The sequence below is a fragment of the Stomoxys calcitrans genome, chromosome 1, assembly GCF_963082655.1.
Source record: "Stomoxys calcitrans chromosome 1, idStoCalc2.1, whole genome shotgun sequence".
Classification (NCBI taxonomy): domain Eukaryota; kingdom Metazoa; phylum Arthropoda; class Insecta; order Diptera; family Muscidae; genus Stomoxys; species Stomoxys calcitrans.
Genome location: NC_081552.1, coordinates 435,902 through 461,863, shown reverse-complemented (window position 1 = coordinate 461,863; position 25,962 = coordinate 435,902). Strand labels below are relative to the sequence as shown.

General features: G+C 38.6%; 2 long non-coding RNA genes across 3 annotated transcripts in view; one reads left to right on the top strand and one right to left on the bottom strand.

Moving 5' to 3' along the window:
• Nucleotides 1-7,761: 7,761 nt before the first annotated feature.
• On the bottom strand, nucleotides 7,762-8,479 carry LOC106096149 (uncharacterized). Of its 2 annotated transcripts, none has more exons than XR_009396862.1 (3): nucleotides 8,317-8,479; nucleotides 8,066-8,214; nucleotides 7,762-8,004 (listed from the first exon to the last, which is right to left on the bottom strand). It is a non-coding gene; the product is annotated as an uncharacterized LOC106096149 (long non-coding RNA). The 2 variants fall into 2 exon arrangements; XR_009396861.1 differs by having other exon boundaries at nucleotides 7,762-7,999.
• A 153-nt stretch (nucleotides 8,480-8,632) lies between these two features.
• Nucleotides 8,633-25,962, top strand: part of LOC106096148 (uncharacterized) — a 52,550-nt gene continuing 35,220 nt past the window's right edge. Inside the window, exon 1 of the long non-coding RNA XR_009396863.1 lies at nucleotides 8,633-9,044. This is a non-coding gene — a long non-coding RNA (uncharacterized LOC106096148). The remainder of the gene's footprint in view (nucleotides 9,045-25,962) is intronic.

Here is a 25,962-nt window from a genome sequence, read left to right as displayed (position 1 = left end):
ATTGAAAATATTGTAACAAAGAGATGGGTATTAAGTTCGTGCTTCACAGGGAAATACCCATGCTTTTCACAATTACTTTTTATACCCTACCCTCGTCATTCTGTTTGTAACTACTCGAAATATTCGTCTGAGACCCCATAAAGTATATATATTCTTGATCGTCGCGACATTTTATGTCGATCTAGCCATGTCCGTCCGTCTGTCCGTCCGTTCGTCTGTCTGTCGAAAGCACGCTAACTTCCGAAGGAGTAAAGCTAGCGGCTTGAAATTTTCCACAATTACTTCTTATTTGTGTAGGTCGGTTGGTATTGTAAATGGGCCATATCGGTCCATGTTTTGATATAGCTGTCATATAAGCCGATCTTGGGTCTTGACTTCTTGAGCCTCTAGGGGGCGCAATTCTTATCCGATTTGGCTGAAATTTTGCATGAGATGTGCTAAGTATGGTTCAAATCGGTCCATAACCTGATATAGCTGCCATATAAACCGCTGGGATCTTGACTTCTTGAGCCTCTAGAGGTCGCAGTTATTATCCGATTTGTCTGAAATTTCTTACGACGGATCCTCTCATGACCATCAACTTACGTGTTAAGTATGGTCTGAATCGGTCTATAGCCTGATACAGCTCCCATATATATATATATCGATCTCTCTATTTTATTTCTTGAGCCCCCAAAGGGCGCAATTCTGATTCGAATTGCCTGACATTTTACACAGGTCTCCAGCATATAATTTAATTGTGGTCCAAACCGGACCATATCTTGATATCGCTCTAATAGCAGAGGAAATCTTTTCTTTTATCCTGTTTTTTGCCTAAGAAGAGATGCCGGAAAAAAAACGCTACAGATGCATCCATGGTGGAGGGTATATAAGATTCGGCCCGGCCGAACTTAGCACGCTTTAATTTGTTTGAACTACTTCAAAAATATCGCTGATAATATAACACTTTTCTTTAAATTTTATCATCAATAATGGGAATATCGTGAGTCCATATGAGAACTACATTGTGTGTCTGTTGTAATTGTAAGGCTTCTTCATAGAGATTCACGAGCCGGGAAAATTTTCCATTTTTCCCGGGAAAATGAGAATGGTCATCCTGACAGATTTTGAAATAATATTTTAAAAAATTTATCCAATGATGAAAAGTGGTAGGTTTTTTATCTGACCAAAATCAACAAAGAATGTTTGAGTAAAATTTGGAATGAACAGTTTTCTTCGTTCGAAAGATGCTTCGATTCAACAGTCGAATGTTACGGACAGAGTAATGGAGTCAGTTTTCCTTCACTTAGCTCAGATGTCATCGGCTGTAAAATTAAGCAGCATTTGAATGCAAGTGGAAAGTGTTCCGCTTAACCTTTAGCCGAATAGCTCTGACAATTTTTGACATAATGAAAATTGACCGATAAAATTGACATAATGAAAAATTTTGTCTATTTTGGACACATGAAAAGTGCATATTTAACAAGTGGTCGTTTACTGTTTTTAGAGTCGTCAATGATCCAAATATCAAAATCTGGAAATAGTCTTAGAAAAAAATTCATTAAAAAATGCTAGGGTAATTTGAATTAATATGATGTTTGAGGTCATAACCTTTGTCTTATATGTAAGAACGACTATTTTTATACCCACCACCGAAGGATGGGGGTATATTCATTTTGTCAATACATCGAAATATCCATTTCCGACCCTATAAAGTATATATATCCTTGACCAGCGCAAAAATCTAAGGCGATCTAGACATGTCCGTCCGTCTGTCTGTTGAAATCACGCTACAGTCTTCAAAAATAGAGATATTGAGCTGAAACTTTGCACAGATTCTTTTTTTGTCCATAAGCAAATTCGAAGATGAGCTTTATCGGACTATATCTTAATATAGCCCCATATGGACCGATCCGCCGATTTAGTGTCTAAGGCCCATAAAAGCCACATTCATTATCCGATTTTGCTGTAAATGGGAACAGTGAGTTATGTTAGGCCCTTCCACATCCTTCGTCATTTTGGCTCAGATTGGTCCAGATCCTCCGATTTAGGGTCTTAGGCCCCTAAAAGCCACATTTATTATCCGATTTTGCTGAAATTTGGAACAGTGAGTTGTGATAGGCTCTTCGACATCCTTCGTCAATTTGGGTCATATCGGTCCAGATTTGGTTATAGCTGCCATATAGACCGATCCTCCGATTTAGTGTCTGAGGCCCATAATTTATTGTCCGATGTTGCCGAAATTTGGGACTGAGAGTTAAGCCCCTCCACATATTTCTGCAATTTGGTCTAGATCGATCAAGATTTGCATATATCTGTCATAAAGACCGATATCTTGAATCGCCCCAAAAAAGGCGCCGATTTAACTGAAATTTTGACACATTGAATTATGTTAGGCTTTTCGACATCCATTTTGTATATGTTCAGTTCTTTTATTTTTAGATATAGCTACTAAAAAGACCAATATTTTGTTATACACAATTGAACAATGACTTGTGCTTATTAATATTTGGTCCAAATCGGATCATATTTCGATATAACTGCTATGGGACATAAGGTACGCAATTTTCACCGGATTTTGATGAAAGGTGGTTTACATATATACCCGAGGTGGTGGGTATCCAAAGTTTGGCCTGGCCGAACTTAATACCTTTTATTTACTTATGAACCTCCATTCAGTTGTTACGTTTATGGCAGTACCACACAATTTCCCATTAACATTCCATTGAGGCACGGGGTATACTGCTCTCATATCAATGAGTCCAGTCCGATTTAAGCTCAATGTTGCCGCAATGGGGGGAAAACCACCGCTGAAAATTTTCTGATGTTCACACCGTGGTTTGAAACCAGGCATTCGGGGTCATTGGCGGACATGTTAACCTCTGCATCACGGTGGTCTTATTTTAGGGAAATAAAATTCAACATTTTCCGTGAACTCGGGAAATGAAAAACTTGTTATTCCCGTTTTCCGGGGAATTGCAAAACTGTAGTTGTAAGCAGGCCATTCAAAATTTTACACGTATATTCCGTATTGATGAAGGTCGTTAGAGCCTGCAAATGGTTCAGATTTGCATATAGCTTCCATATAAAGAGGTCCTTCAAATTAGCATCTTAAGCTCGTAGAAGCATTCATTGTTGCCGAATGGCTGAAATTTTTCAGGCAGTGTTTTTTTATGACTTCCAACATCCGTTCCAAGTACGATCAGAATCGGTCTTTAACCCGATATAGCTCCCATATTATTCGTACTCTCGAACTTCTGAAAGCCGCAATTGTTGTTTAATGTGGCTGATATTTTTAATTTTCTTTTTTTGGTGAAGTGTTCTCTTATAGCTTCCAACATCCGTAAAAAGTGTGGTCCAGAATGGTCTCTGGCCTGATATATGTAGCTACCATAAAAACCGATCTGACAGCACCAAAAGCTTTTATTTTCGGCTTAATTCTAAATTCAGTTGTGTAAACTTTTATTAGAATGCATGGTGGTGGGTTCCCAAGATTCGGCCCGGCCGAACTTAGTTTTATGTGGTTGTGGTTGTTCACCACCTTCATGCACTTTCCACACTTTAATAGAGACATTTGTTTAAAGATACTCACAGACAAAGTAATTCGATTATAGAGGATATGAAAAAGTGTATAGCTTCCACTGGAGAACTCTCGTTTGAAAAATTCACGTTTCCTTTGCGATGGCTAGTTCCTTTGCTGCACTATAGAATTCAAATGGGTTTCCATGAAAAATGATATCTTCACGGAATCAACAATTAAACTTCAACTTCAACGCATTCAAGTGGGAGTTGAAGGTTGAGGCCAATCTCTAGCTTTACGAAATTTTCAAATGGGAATTGTTATTAAAAGCTTTTAATTAAGGCTTGTATGGAAACTTTATGACTTATGGCCCTCGAAGTGAAACTCTTAGTAGCAGAAAGGTAAGCAGCACAATTTATTTGATGTGCTGTGTAGTTTTATTTCTATCCTCACAAACAAGAGGAGCTCTTTACGCAGGATGATCTGTGAAGTGGAAAGTCATCGCTGGAACAACAGATGGAGGATGACTTTGCATATGAGCATAGCCAATGTTGCCAGAACTGGACATTGGTCATTATGCTCCTTATATTTATACTTGGAAAACTGAAACTAGAACTGGACATTGGTCATTATGCTCCTTATATTTATACTTGGAACACTGAGTAGTTGACATGCTCACATGCGGCTGCCTTCACCCACAGCAAATGCTTAGACAAACAACAGTTCGCACTTGGTGATACCACCTGCCCTTGTTTATTTTCGAAATGATCTGATGAAATTTCCTAATGGATTAACAAACGGGAGCCCATATTAACTCTGCACATCTGTTGGTTTTGTTTTCCAAAGCACTGACATCCTGACACAAATATTTGTTGCGTAGAAACACCTCCACCGGCTTACATCGATATTGGGCAATGGGCAAGCAGTGCTAAAGGTCAACTGGACATGGTTACAAAATGTGAATGAACATGTGGACATCTCCGTCTCCCTCTCCCTCTCAAAACACGTCGAACCAAGGAGCACAGGGTTTTTGCTATCCATTGTTGATACCTCTGACTTTCATGTTTTTGGTCATGATATGGACAAATGATTTGAAAGTGAGTCCAATTTCTTCGGAGGGTTTCCTAAATAATTGTAGATCTACAGGTGAGTGGGAGGACGAAAAATTTAATCTTTTTTCGGAAGTGTGGAACATTTCATGGAAAAAATCAAAGAAATAGAAAATGTGGGCAAGGGTTTTAAAAAGGCGATTTTGTGGTACATATACGGCCAAACGGCCAAATGGATTTTAATGAAATTGCCATCAATCGAAAGATATTTTTCAAGAGGAGCGACGAATATATATGAAAATTAATTTTCTTTAAAGAAAAGCCATGAAAATGAGGAATTAGTTTTCGATAAAAGAAGAAAAAGCATAAACACAGCAAATTGTTGTTGGCTTTATTCCAAAGCATTCGTTACGGATGTGAGTGCCAAGTCATAGGTGGGAGTTAAGTGGTAAGAGTAAGAGAAAGAGATGTGCGAGAGAAAGAGTATCACTATTTATAGTAGGTGAGGGTGTTGTGGGGTTGGGATGTGTGTGGCCCTACTCGGCATGTTGGTCAGCCAATTTCTAAAGACTCGGCTTTGTGTGGCATTTGCAATTTTGCCGTTGTTTGTATGTATGTATATCTATTGGCAGTACAGGTCGTATGAGGTAGGTGGGTGAGTGTCACTTGTTATATTTAACCCTCCGACGGTTGGGTCATTCGTTTTAATTTTGTATTAGTTATATATGAAAAAGCCTAAATAACTGTTTAGATTGTCGCTAGTCCAACACATTATCTGTGCAGGTGTAGCATCTGCCGTCGATACTCAGAACGGTATTGGCGACATGATGGTCTGTTCATTCTAGACGCAAACGACGGTGCAGCTCCTTCTGCCGGTCTTAATAATATCTAAAGCAACAAAATTATGTATGTATGTTATGTTTTTCTGCTTTTGAACAGAACAGATTATAATTGTTTTTCCTTTCCTTGGATATACGGTTATGCGGTTGTTCAGCGCTCGTTCCTCTACGTTTGGTAGTGTCAATGGTTTTATCAGCAACAGTAGGAATAACCGTCGTGTGTAACTTTTTTATTGGCTTCATCTCGTTGTATGAAAAAGGGACCCCAGGGACTTTCTCACCTGCCGTAGGTGAAAATGAATAAGTAAAAGCGTGCTAAGTTCGACCGGGACGAATCTTATACACCCTCCACGATGGATCGTATTTATCAAGTTCTTTGGCCTATATTTCTTTTACAGAAAAACAGAGGATAATGGATAAAAATTGCTATGCTATTTCATATTTTATTTTTTACGTACGGGAATAAAAAGAAGTCATTCGGTGCCAAGTCAGGACTATACGGCGGATGACTCATCTGGCTTGGCTTTTGGAGACCAAAGTGGAATTCATTCGGATAAGAATGGCGCCTTAAAGTGGCTCAAGAAATATTATTGAGAGATCTGTTTATATGGGAGCTATATCAGGTTATGGACCGATTCAGGACATATTCAACATATTAGAAGTCAAACAAGAAGTCGTTGTGCAACATTTCAGTCAAATCGGATAAGAATTGCTCCTTCTAGAGGCCCAAAAGGATAATCGGGAGACCAGTTTATATTGGAGCTACATCAGGTTGCGAACCGAACGCACTTGTTGATGGTTAAACCAAAACAATTCATGCTAAATTTCAGCCACATCGGACAATAATTGCGCCCTCTATTCGAGGAGCGGTTTACGATTAGTCATAAAAAACAATGTTACAACAATGTCGACCAAGAAGCACCTATGACCTATTTAGTCTTTAACCCAGAGAAAAAAGTTTTCTGATATCAAGAGGCCACCGTAGCGCAGTGGTTAGCATGTCCGCCCATGCACTGAACGCCTGGGTTCGAATCCTGGTGAGACCATCAGAAGTTTTTACGTGGCATGGTACTTCACAGAGATGTCACCAGCATTAGGAGGGGATAACCACCGCTGAGGAATGTTCTCACCAGGACTCCAACCTAGGCGTTTAGCATCATAGTTGGACATGACAAATTCTGCGCTACGGTGGCCTGCATTTTTGAGAATTTGTTACTGACCCTTTATTATTGAACCTTCGGATAACTCCTTTATTTGAATTGCTGCTAATTTTAAATTATTTTTCCTTTATTTTCTTAAGCAAGTTATTCGCTCAAGCGTCAAAGAGCATTGGGAAGACCTTGTGCTCTTCGCAATGTAATGTACGATATGTGTATTCAACAGCAAGGGCCTTAGGAGAAAATTGCAGTGATTCTCGTGTCAGGATCACAGCTGTACCACCAAATTTTCTTGTCAGGTTACTGACAATATTTGTCCCTCTTCTAAGCACTTTTGCATGATTTTTTTTTCTTTTGCAAACAATGCCAAACTGTTCAAAGCAGGACAAGGGGATTGAGGAAATATGCGGCAGCATCTCTGTTATCCTGAAACAGTTGCAGTGATGCGCTCACGTATCACATCCGCCAATAATTCCACCGGATGTCCTTATACAATTTCACTCTTACCTTGCAGCAGAGGTTTATTGAAACGGCAGAGCCCTGCGCAGCAGCCCATACTTAAGCCACCCTCCCCATGCATTTATCTGTGAACACGGCCAATCTGACATGCGTGTGTGAATCTAAGCCAAACAGATTTGTGGATATATTCAAGGGCATGTAAGGGAGTTGGGAAAGCCCTGTGTGAACATGGAGATTAGCTTTTGTGAGCTGTTTGAATATTCATTATTTCCAGCGGGGATTAAATTCATGTCATGCATGGCCAATGGCTGTGCAAAGGGGTGGCTGTGCAATGGACGAATGCCGATCATCGCTAGAAGGCCAATTGAGGATGACAATGATGTGTGCAAAGCGTTCGAAAGTAATTCCCTCATTTAGATTTGTTTGTCGCTCAATAAAAAGTGATTGCCTATCACAGTCACTCAATCGTCAATTGTGGTTGCTGCCACAAAACCCTTCGATCACAGGTTAATAAGTTTAGTTGGCCCTTGTGCCCATAAATGCAATGTAATTGATGTGTTGACAATAAGAATTCCAATATACAAGTTGTGTATCTATTTTTATACATAGACAGCTGTGGTCCAAACAAATAGCACCAATATACATTTTTCAATTCAATTAGCGGTTTTGTTCCGCATAACAGTCAAAACTATTTACAAATTTGTTACAACGATTTCGTTTAAGTTAAAGGTTTGCAAATCAGTGGGTTTAGATGAGGGTTTACAACATAAAGTAATCATATTTATTAGCTTTTTGGAAAAAACTTAAAAATCAATCAAATCAACCTCATATAACGAATTGGTCAACAATTATATTGATACAAAGGATACAGTGACCAATTGATGTGTTTTAATTAGAGTTTGGAACAATGAAAAATTTTGGATATTTTGTGACGTGTCTCTTGTATGTAGTCACAGCAAAGCAACGCTTTCCAACTGAATTGACAACATTTTGCCGCTTTTCTTAGAAAAAGGAGCTCCAGATACCTATATTATATTTCTATTGTAGAAAATATTTCCTTACCATGTAATCCGAAATCGTGAATGGGTGGCAAGAGGGGATTGCCGGGCGTCGTTATTGTATTCAGTCTCCTGTAACCACCACAAAGTCGTCATTGGTCATTCTTTTTTGCCACCATGTGCAAGGGACTGGACCCGTTGCTTTTTGATGGACTACAAAAAAAAAAGTTACTTCCACCATATAGTTGAATTGACATTTCACCATTTCTAGATGTTCAGGCGAAAGTATACTGGTTGACCTGTGGTGTCACTTACATGTTGAACGTTGTATTTGCGTTTCGTTGACGTGGTGCAAGTGTTGGCCAGTTCTGGAAAACGGCGTCAAATTTCATGATTTAGATTAGATCAGACTTTATTATCATAAAAATTCATTTAGAATGTTAACAAATAGTGCTAGAAGAATTATGAAAAATCTAGTTTTGACATAACATGTGTATAGGTTGTGTGCCAGATTGGCCTTGTATTTGGTAGATGACAATGTTGCATTTGTATCAGGTTTAATTATTCGATTAATTATTCAAGGAGAAAATTCATTTTGTATCAAACTTCTGTATTCAAACAATTTGTTAAATATTTATGTAGTTGTATGAAGTCTTTGCCCTTCAAAATTTCATTACACTCATTGGTAGTGAGTATATTTTTGCCGAAACAAATTATTCTTTCATGTGAAAAAATTGGACAGAGGGCAAATTACATATTGTACAAATGGCGTCTGTATTATTTCTAAACGCTCTTGCATTAATATTGAGAAGACCACCACCGCGAAATGTCAAACTCGTCATCTTGTATGAGTTCATATCCACAAAATATGATGGAATGGAAATATTGGAGATTTGGATATACGTCATGGAATTGAGACTGCGTAGCCCTCTCCGTCCATAATGAACGTTTACGTAAAATTAAACACCCTTAGACAGACTTGTGCAATGCAACTAGCTCTTGGCCTCTAAGGCTGGAGTCCATATCAATCTCTAGATCCGAAGGTAAGTCCCTCAGTTTTCTTATCCATAAGGTGCCAGTATCAATAATCTTCTTGGCCACTATTCGGGGGAGCCTATCCTGAGGCATCGGGAGTACTTTCAGAATACATACTGGGGAGGCCAGTCTCAAGATGAACCATATAATTTGGGGTATTATTAGGTAGAAATAGGATATTCTTAATAAAAAATCTTAAAAGTTTCTCCGCTTATTCATAACGTTCGAACCCCCAGACCTGAGCACCGTAGAATAAAATCGACTTTGCTACCGTATCGAAAATTTCTTCTTCTCCAAAAGTTGAACTCTGTCGTTACGTAAATATCGTGCCCACGTGGCATTTATTGGTAACTTAGATGCCTCTAATTTATTATCAAGATGTTTCTTGAATGACATATGAGGGTAGTCCCAAATTCCTTATATTCATTAACTAACTTTATGGGATGAGATCTATATGACCATAGCTGATTTCTGTCGATTCGGCTGCCGCTCCTGAAAATCATAATCTTAGATTTAGTAAGATTCACCTCCAGACCCCATTTCAAGCAATAATTTCGGAGAGCATCTATCATGTTCTGCAGTTGTAAAGGAGAGTCGGCCAACAGGACTATGTCGTCTGCGTACATAAGCAGCTTCATTTCCATATCCTCAAAAACCAAACCGGACGGTAGTTCTCCGTGCATGTCGTTCAAAAATAGTGAGAACAGAAGGGGGCTCAACAGACTACCCTGTCTGACTCCCCGAGACACCTAGAAACTATCCGATAAAAGACTACTGTCCCACACCATATACAACAAATGCATAAGGTTTTCTTCTTAAGTTGAGAATTATATGTACCAGGTTAGTTAGAGTAAAAATATTATCCACGGTCGAGTAACCTTTCCGAAATCCATCCTGGAAATCGTTCAGCACACCCTAATGGCCCTTATTATGACCCAACTATTAATCCTACTTAGTAAAATACCCGTACAGAGTTTATACAGAGTGTCCAAAAGCGAAAGACCCCTTTAGTTGGATGCATCATTAACGTCGCCTTTCTTGTGCAGAGGTATAATAATGAACCTACGGAACACCACAGGAATAGATTCTTGTAGAAAAATAAATTTAAAAGTTTAAGAACTCCCTGAAGAAATATATCCGGCGCATATTTGTAGAACTCGAAAGGGATCCTATCGAAACCTGAGGGCTTGTTAAGTTTTGCGTCTCTCAATAGCAGTTCTCTCATTTCAAAAGGAGAATCTGAAAAAGGATCAATAAAGTTGGGCGTTGCCCAGAAAATAGTAGCTTCTTGTTCATCCTCGCCAAGAGGGTACAAAAATGGTTCCTTAAGAATGGTCGAAATATCCCACTACGATATAGACCTAGCTTCGCAAGCATTCGTCGCCTTGCTGCCTCACACTGAGTGTCGAACCACCTGTTCTTACTTTCAAAAAATTTCCAATTACCTGATCCACCAGCAGATTCATATATCTTGGTCAACAGTATGCTGACCTTCTCATCAATATCACTACTAGAAGAAACATATCCATCATCTGCCAGTTCAATCAGCGTTTTGCAATATCTTATCGACTTACTTGCATTCCATTTAAGTTTCTCTGGGAACGAGCATGGTTTGTCCGAATTTTCAGCAGCAAAAGATAACTTTATAACAATTGGCATATGATCTGAATAGGCTTTGGATGGGAGAGATAGGTCATCTAAAAGTTCCAGGAAATCTGCGGAGCAAATACAATATTCTATTACAGAACTTCCCATCATGCCACAGAAAGGTAACTCTCCATTACTATCGCTCCTAGTTCTACCACTTAAGACCACGCCACCTAAATCACTAATTAAACCAAGAAGTTTTCTGCCCCTACCGTCAAATTTCATGATATGAATGAGTAGAATCCAATGTTTTATGCCGATAGAAGGATGTTAAACATCAGCGACGATAAACTTCCAAGTGAAATTTCTTCGCGATCGGTCGGCTGTATATTTGCCAATGGCATATGTCATAACACCTATTCCGAGCTTAGGGTTTATCAATCGCTGTCAATTCAGAGGTATCACAGGTTCTATCAGCTCACTGATAATGGACATCCAACAGGGATATGGAAAGATCGTGATATAACTTATGCGGTGGATTGCAATTAGAGACCAAAACGACAATAAAAAGGGCAAATGTCATTTGTTTTTTAAGAAATGTTTGTATTATGTTTTCATGAAAATGAGATTCGCAATCTGAACGTAATCATTATGCCCTGGGCTACAATGAAAGGAATGCCCTTGTCCGGAATTAAACACCAAAGACACGTTTGTCACTGCACCTTAGTGCATTAATATCCAAGGCAGCTACATGAAAATATAATTCGTTTCACAGATATGTGTGTGTGTGTGTGCGTGTATAAAGCATGACATGTCAGTGTGTAGGTGCTGCGGGTCATGCAGGTATTAACAATGGAGACGATCCTGGCAGACACTCTGTCGCCGTTGTCTGACAATGAATGGACAGTTCGTTTGGTGGTGTTTATTGTTAGTAACGTTTCGGAAACATTTATGAATTTTCTTTATGTTTTTCTTTTCATTTCTTTTGTTTTTTGTTTTGTTTTCCATAAAGGAAAACTGTACGTACATACGGATACATATGTATGTGTACCCTATGTAGATAAACACAATAGCACAATAGACATAAATTCGAAAGTCATTGTTATGAATGAAATTTCAGTTTTTTTATAATTCCATTTGTTCTCCTATTGTTGGTTGTACCTTTTCTCTTAACTAATCATTTTGGTACCACTCCACACATAAATAATGGGTGCTGCATTCGTAAAATATCTATGGGTACGTCTGTGAATTGTGACCTTTACAAGAGCCCAGTGTGTATGTGTGTACATTAGGGCGGGTAATATGTATGGCCGATGGCAGAGAACATTCTTATGACAAAACACCCTTTTCTTTACATAAGTGGAGAACAAATATGTCTGGCTTAATGCCTATTGTAAATGCCACATAATATTCCCTTCTATGTGCCCATAAAATAGCAACAAGACAATCCTTTGGGGCGAAAAGTATGAGGAGACTCTGTCTACATTAAACATTTTAATTTACTCAAACCAACGTTATGAGTCTTTTCTTTGTTTAAAAAAATAATGAAATTTATTTCATATTTTTCTCCAATACCTAGAGAGTTATATGAGAAGATCGATGATTCTGAGGAAATACCAACTAATGATTGTCAATTTCAGTACGAATTTTTAATTAATTTTTAAAGGTTACAATTAAAATGTTGTTGTTGTTGTTGTAGCCACACAGCTGTATGTGGAGCGATACCCGTCAGCTTTCACAGGGGAGCAAGCACGTTCTGGTCCAAAGGTCCATTTTAAACCTCAACACTAGGTAAAATGAACGAAATTTGTACAATACATTAAGCGCTTAAGAATGATATGATCGCTGTTCGTTCAACAATTGTTTAACAGCCCCCGAATTGTTTTTACATTGTATTAGTTCACTTTATACTTGCCACAGATAAATTATGAACAAACACTGAAACATTAATTTATTGAAAAAAAATCGCTGTATACGTACTCTTCGGGCGGTCCACCGCCACCCTGTCAATTGCTCAGCTGTTTTAAAGGAGACTAAATGAATATGAAACATTGCCATTATAGATTAAATAAAGCTTTACTTTTTGTCGCAGCCGAGCAGACGCTCTACGCATTCATCCACATCACAATTGTTTGAATCTGGCACTAATTTCCCATTTCTATATTTGCTAACAACACAAAAGCAAAACTTTTCTACCTCTTTTTTTATAAAAGATGGCTATGCTTTTTTCTTAAGGCTTGACATATCCCATTTATGGATGCAATTTTATCACCTGTGGAGGTGACTTTAACTTAAAATCTTTGGTATCTTCAACGATAATATGCTTTGCTCATGTTTGATAAAGCGCTCACTTGGTCTAAAGAAATAAGCTTAATTAAAATTACTAACTTTTAACTTTTTTTTTAACCAAATTGTCCTTTATTTATTTCAGTCTATGAAAATACAATTCCTTACAGACTATTGCTTAATAATCGATTCGATAATTCTTTTAAAATCAAGATTTATTAATTTAGATACATATGTTGTTAAACCCTCTTAGTAATCTAGCACATTCATCAAAACATATTATGAGATTTTACTTTACAGCAATAGAAATCAAATTGGATAGACCTTAACTATATTAAATGTATGACAGTAAGGGAAATATAAGGCATTGATAAATTTAACTCTACTTTTTAGCTTACTAAAAGAAGCATTGCTTAAACTCTAGGTTAAATTTCGTATGATATCACAGGTAGACATTCTGAATCGATCCTCGAATGCTCGAGTCATAAGCCGCATTACCGGTTAAATGCTTATTATGTCCATAATGATTATGAAGATGAATAGTGGGATGTCTCCAATTAAGTTTGTGTCCAATTTTTTGAATTTTATTTTGAACGATTTAAAGCTTTTAGATGTGACAGTTAGCAACTTTGCTATACTATGCTTGACAGTTATTGGTCGAATACAATGGTTCAAATCGGTCCATAACCTTATATAGCTGTCATATAAACCGATCTTGGGTCTTGACTTCTTCAGCCTCTAGAGGGCGCAATTCTTATCCAATTTGAATGCATTTTGGCACGTAGTATTTTGTTATGATATCCAACAACTGTGCCAAATATGGTTCAAATCGGTTCATAACCTGATATAGCTGTCATATAAACAGATCTGATGACTTGATTTATTGAGCTTCTAGAGGGCTCAATTTCTATCCGATTTAGCTGAAATTTCGCAAGACGTTTTTTATTGTTACTTTCAACAACTATGTCAAATAAAGTACAAGTCGGTTCATAACCTGATATAGCTGCCATATAAACCGATCTGGGATCTTGACTTCTTGAGCCTCTAGAGGTCGCAATTATTATCCGATTTGCCTGAAATTTTGTACGACGGATTCTCTCATGACCATTAACATACGTGTTTATTATGGTCTGAATCGGTCTATAGACCGATACAGCTCCCATATAAATCGATCTCTCTATTTTACTTCTTGAGCCCACAAAGGGCGCAATTCTTATTCGAATTGGCTGACATTTTACACAGGTCTCCAACATATAATTTAATTGTGGTCCAAACCGGACCATATCTTGATATCGCTCTAATAGCAGAGCAAATCTTTTCTTATATCCTTTTTTGCCTAAGAAGAGATGCCGGGAAAAAAACTCGACAAATGCGATCCATGGTGGAGGGTATATAAGATTCGGCCCGGCCGAATCTTAGCACGCTTTTACTTGTTTATTTATCACTTGTATTTGCACTTGAATGCACTGCGTTCGATCACTTTCGCCGCCAAAACCGAGCAAAAGTTATTGGTCGTAATAGGTAGTTCATCCATTCCACATGTTAGTCTTGAAAAATATATTTCAGTATGGTAAATAGGTATTAAGCAATTAAGTTCTATATTTTTATCATCGACAAATGTTTTATATAAATTTATTAAATTTTTTGTATTATCACTTTTTTTATATAGAGGTTTGAATTATTATTATTCAGAAATAAGATAAGAAATGGTCGTTCAATTTACTTTCCATTAATGTAATATTTTGAATAATTTCAGTTTCAGCTTTTGAGCCAAAAACGATTAATTTAACTTTTGACCGTAATAGGTACTCTATTCATTTTTCGTACAGAGATATTCTAACGATAAATAAGAAAAATTGTCATCGGTTGTTATCTCCTACTACTGGCGACACGAGGTATTTACCCCATGTAATAAGCCGTTAAAACTTCTCTACTAGAGTCCTGTCGGTTTGCGGCAAAACGTTCGGACTCGGCAATAAAAATGAGGACATGCTTCCGTATCAAAGGCCTATAAAAGCCAATTTTGTAAATTATGCGATTGAAACCATTTGAGCAAAATGAACAAAATCCATATGATGTTTTTACCAGCTATTCTACGGCATAAAATGTACATTGGAGGGAAATAAAAGAAAACCCAATGAATGTAATTTACCTAATTTGACGTCAAATAAACGTTTGAAAAAAATAATGACGTCATAAAACTTTAGAAATCTTCTTTGTTATAATTGGAGATTTTTAGGCAAATTTCTTATTCTTCCTAATAATTTTGAATGAAATGAAACTATTGAAAAAAAAGTCAATAAATAAAAATTCATTCATTGGTATGGTATATTTTCAACTTTTTATTTTTTCTACAATTCAGAAATGTTTTGTTGCTTAGCACTCCTACACATGAAATTTGCTAAGACATTAAAATACAAGGCATGATGGCTTGACGATTGAACGTCAATCAATATATTTTTGAGCATCATGAGGATGCGACATGAAATATGTACCGTGTCACACAAATCACACCTTATTATTATGCGCTTCTCGGTGGGAGTCGAATAGATTGGGATAACGCTCCCAAATCGATCTACATTTCTAACATCTTAAGCTCCTAGAAGCTTCAACTTTCGTGCAATTTGATTGAAAATTGGTACTTACGGCGTACTGTACTTATCTTAGAAATAAAGTTGCAAAACTTTCTTACAAATATCACTGCTATATTTAAGTTTAATCAAAGTCATGTGGTCTCCTACAATTTATAGGCAATTTCTTTATCTTTAAGTTAATATACAGCAATATAACGCTCCTCAAATTGAGCTCAAAGATATGCATCCTTATGTCAAGGACAAGATTTTTAAGATTAAATATGCCATATTAAGGCCAATAAATCTTTGTTTTTAAGAACTAATTTTTAAAACCAAGCATAAAATAGTTAACATTGGGAGCAAAAATCGCTTCCTTAATATTACGCAATAAAATCTTTTATATCAGGATTCATTTTTTCAGTGTGTGTGAAGCTCATAGTTATCCCGTGCCGGGAGTCGACATCGGTAGTCAACAGTTATAAAATCATAACTAAACTGAAAAAATCTTAACTACGCTAAAAGATACGAGCCAAAGACTGGCAAATTTAATTTAAAGAAGATAAATTTTCCAATTTTTTAAGGAAACATTCTCTTTAGTGATAAAATGTTTCCTTGATATTAAGGATTTTTTATTCTAAATATATTTTTAACTTCACGTCTTGTTATTAAAGACAGAAATCTTAAATGAAGGTCAAAATAACGTTGAAATTGACTTGAGGGGACAAGATTGATTGTGACAAGACATGAGTGTACCGTAGTTAAAGACTCAAAATAGCCTTACAAATAGGAGCGTCTTTAAATGTTTAATTTTTTAGGGGTTAAGATGCTAAACTAAGATGCTAAGATGCAAAAACTTATAATTGGATGGTCATCTATAAATAAGAATCAGTCAGCGATCAAAATTTGAAAGGGATGATCATGTCCGTTAGTGAATAGGAAATTTAAGATAGCATGTTCATTTTAAAGTTTTTGTTCTTTGGCTCGTTTTCATTGCTACAATCCTACACGCAAAAAAATAAATCATTTTAGACATTTTTACGAGAAACAAACTACTTTAATTGCGAAGTTTTTCTTTTTTATGTAAACTACGTAATGTTTCGTTTCAACATATCAAACGTTAGCCATAAGCGTTGCATTATGGAATGTGACTAACTTTGTTTATTGTAAACCATTTGGCAACTTCGCCTACGGTAAAAGTACCTTTCTTTTGTTTTAAAACCAAAAGCTCTTTAACGGCAAACTTGTTTCGATAGCCGCAAATGATTATTCGTTTACCGAACCAATTATGTGTAAAAAGTGAAGGGTGGATGGTATACTCTGAAATTGACAATTTTTTAAGTTTCGCCATAGGTACGTCCAATGATATAATTGTGTATCATAAAGAGTTTGAATTACCAATTGAATTTAAAAGTAAAGAACAACTGGTTGAAACCCCGAATAACATAAATTTATCAAGAATTTATGGCCAAAATCGTGGACATTTGTATTCTCTCTTGAATCGGTGAGGTTTCCAATGTATATCGGTTGTTTTTTAATTCTCTCTTTGTTCAGTATTTTTACGTTCTTCAAAACCGCAGTGTGTTTTTTCTCATTAATGTGCTGTGCCAATGCTGTGCTGTCTTTTCCTTTTCTTATATGTATCTGCTTCGTGCTCGCTCAATCGTACACCTAATCTTTTTTTTGTTGTTCCCACATAAACGTTGTTGTATTTTTCTTTTTCGTTGTCCTCGCAAGTTATTTCGTAAACAACGTTGTTTTCTTTGAGTTTGTCCCTTTTTGTTGCTCTTCTCGCAAATAATGTTTTTAATGTTTCGTTAAACTTGTATGCAATTGCAGTGTTTGTTGTTGTTATCATTTGTTTAAGAGTTCTGTTCTCCGTCAGTTTGGGAATAAATGGTACACTGAGATAGTTATTATACCGTTATATACCGATTTAGAGCGAACTTGCCATGATGGTTGAGTTAACGTAACGTCGTATCGGACCACAAATGAAGATTTTGCAGCCCGAACAACTTTTGGAAATGCTGAGGTGACCAATTTAGGGACCTGCCAAAAGGTGTTCGAACCACCCAGGGCCGTGATATTTTCAACACGTTCGCGCTAACGCCCTTGCTCTAACCATTCTACATTTTAAACACATATCTCTATCCGTTCTCACACGGCATATTTTTTGCGATTTTCTCCCACTGTGCGTCATGACGTTAAAATAGAGTATATTCTTTTTTGACAGCATCGTTCTTAATGTTCTCTTCTATCCGCATATTTCTCACTTAAAATGTTGCCACATTTTCATGAAAATTCGCTACGTTGCCAACAATTTTCAGAAAATTTTACGGAAATGCAAATGTTTGTATGTTAAATTTAAAAATTTTTTTAAAGTGATAAATTACATTGCAATACATTTTAAATAAATTTTCGTAACTGTAATAATTAAATAACATCTTTGGGACCAGTCGCGCTGTTTCTCTTCCATCCCTCAAATTTGACTCCAGACTCTGCGTCTCTTATTTGGTTTCGCCGCCAGCGATTTTTTATGACTTTGAGTCTAGACTCTTTGGTTGGGTTCAGACTCTATGGCTTTGCATTCACACCCATAACGAATGCTTTAGGAGAAAAACCAACAACAATTTGCAGTGTTTATGCATCTTCTTCTTTTATTAGAAATTAATTCCTCATTTTCTTGGCTTTTCTTTAAGAAAAGTTACTTTTCTTGTAAATGTCCGTCGCTTCTCTGGAAAAATATCCTTCGATTGATGCCGATTTCATTGAAATTCATTAAGCCGTTTAGCCGTAATATGTACCACAAAGTCGCCTCTATAAAGCCCTTGGCCGTTTTATAATATATATATTGGGTTGCCCAAAAAGTAATTGCGGATTTTTCATATAGTCGGCGTTGACAAATTTTTTCAATGGCTTGTGACTCTGTAATTGCATTCTTTCTTCTGTCAGTTATCAGCTGTTACTTTTAGCTTGCTTTAGAAAAAAAGTGCGCGAAATTTTGTTTACATTTGTTTGTTTGGTGTCAATTTTAATATAGAGCCCACAAAGGAGCATTTTCGTCATATTTTACTTTATTATTTCCGTAAAGGAAAAAACGCGGAGCAGGTTGCTAAAAAGTTACGAGATGTGTATAGTGATAAAGCCTTAAAAGGAAGATAGTGTCAAAATTGGTTTCGCAAATTCCGTTCAGGTCGGCCAAATGAAGTTGATGATGACCAAATCAAAGCATTAATCGAATTGGATCGTCATGTAACTGAGCGTGAGATAGGAGAGAAGTTAAATAAGTTACGATGAAAAATTGATTGTTAACAACGTTAGTCGAAAACGATCATGGTCCAAGCATGGTGAACCAGCTCAAACCACTTCAAAGGCTGATATCCACCAAAAGAAGGTTATGCTGTCTGTTTGGTGGGATTGCAAGGGTGTGGTATATTTTGAGCTGGTCACACGCCAAAAACTGAGTGAGCTTGGCTGGAAACTTTTGATGCATCCACCATATAGCCCTGACCTTGCACCATCAGACTACCATTTATTTCGATCTTTGCAGAACTCCTTAAATGGTAAAACTTTCGGCAATGATGAGGCTATAAAATCGCACTTGGTTCTGTTTTTTGCAGATAAAGGCCAGAAGTTCTATGAGCGCGGAATACTAAATTTGCCAGGAAGATGGCAAAAGGTTGTCGAACAAAATGGCAATTATATATTTGATGAAAGTTCATTTTGAGTTTTATTAAAAATTAATTTCCTTTTTTTTTTAAATCCGCAATTACTTTTTGGGCAACCAATACATATCAGCGGTCGAAATTTGAAACGGATGGTCGGATGCATTAGCATATAGGAAATAAAATTTAAAGATAGCATCTTTATTTTAAAGTTTTGGTTCTTTGGCTCGTTTTCATTGTTAAAATCCTACCAATAAGGATAAATCTTAAATATACGGCCAACCTTTTTTTTCTGTGTAGTTACAATTTGACTTCTTGAGGCAGATAATGCTATGCCGGCACCATCATAGACTGAATTTTCGATATAAACTGGCCCGACAATTTAACTATTGAGCATAACGGGGAATGAAAGTGGAGACCATTTGGCAGTGAAAGCCGGAGGACTGCCGTCAATAAATTTGGGTAATCCGTCTGAGTTAAGGACGTGGGCGACGAACGATGAAATTTCTATGGGGGATCTAGATCGTGAGGTGACGAGGCTATTATTGAAAAGGAGAAAGAAGTAGGTCAGTATAGCTTTCGGTATCATAACGAGGCATAAAGGACTACGAGCTCACTTATGCAAAAGCGGTGCGGCAAGCGATAGCATGCGGGGAAGTGAAGAGACGTTGGAGCGTTTCCTTTGTCATTGCCCGGTTTCGCTGCTATCAGACACCGCCATTTGGTAGGGAACCAAATTTTGTAAGTAGCACATAATTCCTGACTTAGATTTCTTTTTCGACGTTACTTTTTAGTATTTAGAGCGCACAGCAATCCGACTTCTGGCTTTGGTGTGCCATCCATAGTGTCCATAGTGGTATGGGGCGGATTGATAGCCGCACCCTCTTTTCAATCTAACCTAACTACTTGAGAGGCGAGGAGTACAGTGTTTTATTTGCTCCTACAACAGGTAGGGAAGGTCCAGAGCTCCTGGTTCGAAGGACACAAAGGTTTGTGGTCGTATTCATATACATTATAGGGACAGGGAATCAACAACATTGTCACATCGATAATTGTATCAATTACAAGAGCAATTGAAGAGATGCCCTAAGCACTTTGTTGTGCGATGGTTTTAGCCATAGCCTTTTATGGTTGGCTTCCATGTCAGCTCGATGGAAAGGCAACAACAGACAGACTAATTGGATAAGCTATGTGGCTTACAGGGTCTAATCTTTGTATTTCCCATCTCTCTGTCTCTGTCTCTCGCTCTCGCTCTTGTCTCGTTCTCTCTTTGTGAGGATCGCTGCCTGGTTTAGAAATAACAAAGATGCTAGCTAGCACTCTATTAATAGGGGACAAATGAGTGGGGATAAAACGGAATGGAATAATTCTTTTGACATGGGCCAGAAACGATCAACGTAGATGACGCTCCACAGACAACAAACAATGGGCAATGGGCTTTAAGGCCTAAATGCACTGTGAATGGCTGGCATTGATATCTGTGAAATGGATCGATCGTTGTGCCAGACAAACTGTCGCCTGTTTGGAACGACGAAAGTCTAGGGACAAAAACACTCAACCTGCTTTTGCGCGAACAATGGCAGGGGAAATATCTGGGCATTGTTAGCGGCTTAAAGAGATCGAAGATCGATAATATCTTTACATAAATTCCATTATGACTTGTATTTTCTTTTGTACGCTGTGACTCATCAATGTTTGCATTTGTTTTGGGATTTTCCAAACAATCTGGGAAAACACAACAATGACAGGTACAGCCAAAGTTACCATCTCCTGATCCTCTCGATTCTTAGGCTGGTGTTTAGGAAATTCCAAGCCGCTCTCTGCAAGGAGGTGCAGTGAAGCCCAGATGTGCCATGTCCGAGGTCCGAGGAACAACCACCAGCGGTTGACATGAGATAATAATCTATCGATTACAATTGATTCCATTGGGTTGGTGGACAATGAGCCGCAACGAGATACCCTGACTTGTGGGTTGCTTGCAAAGGTTTATGCCTACCGAGATTAGCGGCCACTCGGACGGAGTATCGATGCGAGGCTCAACCTCGCTCTTCTTTGAAGAGGGCTTGTACAACTGACCACAAATAATAACAATAAGTGGTGGTTTAAGTTTGGATTAGACTTAAGCCAAATTAAGTGTAATTGCTTGGCCATCCAGTTGTCCAGTTCGTCACAATCTGCCGTTTTTACGGATGTGTACATCCTATGCGAAATCCTTTGCATATGCCATCTTTCACACAGCTTTCTCATCCTTTTCTCATGGCGTGTATGGCAGGCATGGGAAAAATAAGTAAAACTTTTCAAAAGAAACGAAACACGATTTGAAATCCGCATCAAAATCAAAATTAAAATCGAAACCAACATCTGAATGACAATTGCACAAATTCGCTACCTTTCGTTGCTCCAGACGGCGGACGGAAGTAACGAGGGAACGAAAGGCTTTAGCAAAAGGGTGAAATTATGATTTTGTTTGTTTTTTTGCAATGTCGTCGTAGATGTGGCTGAGGCTGCCTTGCGCATTCCTTGGATGCCGTGTCCCCTCACCTGCATTATGGGTTAAATGGTCCTTTTCATAAATTTGTTTCTAGAGCACATTAACGGCATTGTTCGATTGGCAAACGGAGCAGGACGACCTTCGCATTGTGATCTTTGATTTGATTTTTGACATTTTCGTTATTTTCGCAAAGCACTAAATTTAATTAAACAACGCGACAAAAGGGTTGCTCTGAGGCAAAATCCTCTGTCTTCCTTACTCTGTGCTGCTCACACTGCCAACGTGCATGGAGTCCTTTGATGTGTGTCAAAGGTTTTCCGAGCAATTTCTTACATTTTCGAATCGATCGAATCCCAATGAATTTGAATGCGGTGTCTATGCCTGCCTTGTTGTCGAAGGGTTCAATTTTAATTGAATTGAGGAAATTTGCGAGCATGTAATTGCAAAGGTTTGTGCCCTTACCATTGCCATTTCCATTCACATCGGTGACATCGGTGACATCTGACATCTGCGTTTTGTTGTTTTTTTTTTGCCTTGTCCTTTCTTGAAGATGATCCCGGATTGCAAAATGAAAGAAAGGAAGGAAGTTCTTCTTATCCATGTGGGCATATTTGTAGTCCGCAAAACGGAAACAATATTCCCTTGATTGAAATTGATTATTTTCTGTTTTCGCGTAACTCTAGGACACGGCATACGTTTCTGCCAACCTGTATGCGTTTGTAGTTTTAGGACATTTGCCTCTTCCTAAAGTGCTGACTTCTTTCCTAATTGCATGCCCGAGGCGAAGGTAAATGATTGAGTTTCCCTTTTCATTTGCACATCCTTCGAGGGGCATGCGTGGAAAATTGCATTCTACGATTTGTCTTGGATGGCGAAACACAACGCCTTTCACCTTACTTCCCATTTCGATTACATTCTACTGCTCCTTGCTGCCTGGGGTGACTTTGCTTTGACACTTTGTTTATTTGCCTGCAGAGTGCATTTGCATCTGCCCGTCAGTTTGTGGCATCACATTGAGGTTATCAGATTGATGGCACCACTTTGAGTTGCAATGAATTTCTCATCCATCATTGTGACTGATGTTGCAAGATCGCTCCTTCCCGCCTCCTTTCCTCCGTCTAAAGGTCTTCCAGCCGTTTGCGAGCAAGAGTGCCAGCGCTTGTCACGTAATCTCATTTTAATTAACTCTCGTTTGGAGTGCTAGAATGAAATGAATACCAAAGATCGATCTATCTCTTTTATAATGCCATGCAAAAACCCTTTACTATCGCATATGAAATTTTCTTTAATTTCCTATTTGCTTATATAAGAAGATAAGTGCGTGTGTGAGTGTGTATTTCCTTGTTGCCAATTACACTGAGATAATTGTAAGACCACAAATTTGCAAAATTGCCCATGAACATTCCATTTCAAGGAACAAGAGTAAACTTCCCACATATCTTTGAGTGCTGTCCGATTCAAGTTTAAGCGGCCTCCTTTTTATAGACGAGTCCGAACGGCGTACTGCAGTGCGGCACCCCATTTTGAGTAGAAGTTTTTACATAGCAATGTACCTCATAAATGTCGTCAGCATTAGGGGGGACAACCACCGATGAACTTTTTTGTCTGATGTTCACGTCAAGATTCGAACCCAGGCTTTCAGCGTTCGTTCAGGCGGACATGCTAACCTTTCTGCTGTGGTGAGATAATTGAAAACTATTTTCACAACATGGGAAATTTTTTTTAATCAACGATTACCATAATAGTTGTATGTTTTCGCTGCGAACATTAACTGACAGCGAAGAAATTGCTGTCATATCAAAGAATCTCTCAATTTCAACGGATCCCGAAAGCCAACAGCCGAGAACGACATCTACCTGCGATGCGACATATTCCTCTCGTGAATAGCCGAACGAATATCCCGAGAGAACCACGGTTTCGATCTGGAGGACACTTCTCTAGTCTTGAGTGGAGCCATAAGTTCCTGTAGGTCACGGATATTCCACTGTAGAAAGTCAGTTTGTTCATCGATAGTTTCCATACGAAATATCAGATCCCAGTCGATGAGCACAGCACTCGAAAGCAAAAAAATCATGGTCGAGACGGCAAAATCTCTATATGAATAAGTTTCCCTAGTCCTGGTGAGCTCAAATTTATAACATAAAAAGACCAAGTCATGGTTCGAAAAACATGAGGCTGGCAGTTGGTCGTATAGGAGGACTTTAGAAGTGTCACTAACAAGGTACAGATCGATCGTGGGAATTGTTGAGTTGACAGGCAAAAGCCCCAAGGAAGACATTGAAGTCCCCAGCAATCACAATGTCTGAGTAAGCAAGAGAGAGAGAGAGGTTCTAGGACAGAGAAAAAGTCTCGCGTATCCAAGCGGTTGTTCGGTCTATAAACGCACCCCACCAGGAGCTTGTTATCGGAAGCAGACACCTCAGCAAAAACATACTCAATTGGGCCACCTGGGTTAGAGTTTATACATAACCGAGTATTCACGTAGTTTCTCACATACAGAGCGGTGCCGCCCTCACGACGTAATCTATCAGCTCTATGCATGCTATATCCTAAAAGATCAATAAACGCATTAGGTGTTGATTGATTCAGCCACGACTTGGACAATACTTGACGCGGCCGTTTGAAGCCATAGCAAAACTTTCAGTCAAATCGGCTGTTAATTGCGTCTTCTTAAACTAGGCTTCTTGCGGCGTAAAAAGCCTAGTTTAAAGGTCGGTTTATATGGCAACTATATCCGGTTATGGACCGATTTGGACGGTCATTGGAAGTCATTACAAAACTTTACGTCAAATTGGTTAAGAATTGGACCCTCTTTAGGCTCAAGAAGTCAAGATTCGATATCGGTTATATGGCAGTTGTATCAAAATGTGGACCGATATGGCTCACTAACAGGCCCAACCGACCTTTACTACCTACACTACAGGTCCAACCAACCTGAAGTATTTGTGCAAAAGCACCTTTCTTTACACCTTGTAAAGTTGAAAGTGTGCTTTCGGCAGACAGATAGACTTGGAATATCAAGACGATGAAGAACATAAATATTTCCTGGGTCCCAAATACACGATGACTTACAAACGAAATGGCGATTTTAGTATACTCCCATCCTATGGAGGAGGCTAAGAGTTTGTTTCGACACAAAGTTTTGGCATATGACTGGGCTAGAACCAGAGGTCTCAATGTTAACCCACAGAAGACTGAGGAATACGAAGGTGGGCAAATTTAACGCACCACGTTTCCTCAATAAGACTATTTCGATATCTGACAAGGTCAAATACTTAGGTGTGATGTTGGACAGGAAACTGAATTGGAAGTGTCACATTCAGGAGCGTACTGAGAAGGCTCACAGATGTTGGGCACTATGTAGACGGGTCGTAGGCTTGAAATGCGGCTTGAAACCTAGGATATTCCACTGGCTCTACGGGAGCGTGATTAGACCAATACACACTTACGCCTCAGTAGTTTTGTGGATTGCTATGGAGAAAAAGTGCAACATAAGGACCATTCAACAGGTTCAGAGAACATGTAGTCTTGGCATAGGCGGAGCGACGAAGACAACGCCCACTAGGGCACTGGAGACTATTCTAGATTTCCGACCCATTGACATACAGATTACGTGTGAGGCAGCCACTGCGGCTATGAGACTTAAGGCGATGGGAGAATGGATGGAGGATCGCTCATGCCATCGCTGTATAATCGAGGCAACGATAGGAAACCTGGAAGGAAGGGATTACGAGGCACTGCTGCCATCGGCACAGTCTTGGATTGACGGAACCCTAGTATTGCCATCTGGAAGATAATGTTACATGGATGGATCAAAGCTAGAGGACAGAGTGGGCCTGGGGGTTTACATTGAGAGCCCAGGGACTGAGATCTGTGTTAGACTGCCTGACGACAATACGGTCCTGCAGGCGGAGATCCGGGCGATCACGGAATGCGTGAAGTGGTGTGGTGCCAATGCGAGGACGACGAGTGTGAACATCTTTACCGACAGTAAAATTGCCATAAGAGCAATAACAACTAAGACGGTAAGGTCACGAACAGTCTAGCATTGTAAGAAGGGCATTAACGCCTTCTCTGAGGATGGCAAAATCCGCATCGTTTGGGTGCCGGGCTATAACGGAGTAAGGGGGAATAAAAGGGCAGATGATTTGGCGGTGATGACCAGAGGACTGCTTGGTTCACCCGAAGCCTTGCTCACCTCACCTACTAGAGCCTGACGAGGCTATTACTGAAAGGAAGCAAGAAGGAGGTCAGTATAGCTATTGGTATCATAACGGGACACATAGGACAACGAGCTCACTTATGCAAAATCGGTGCAGCAAGTGAT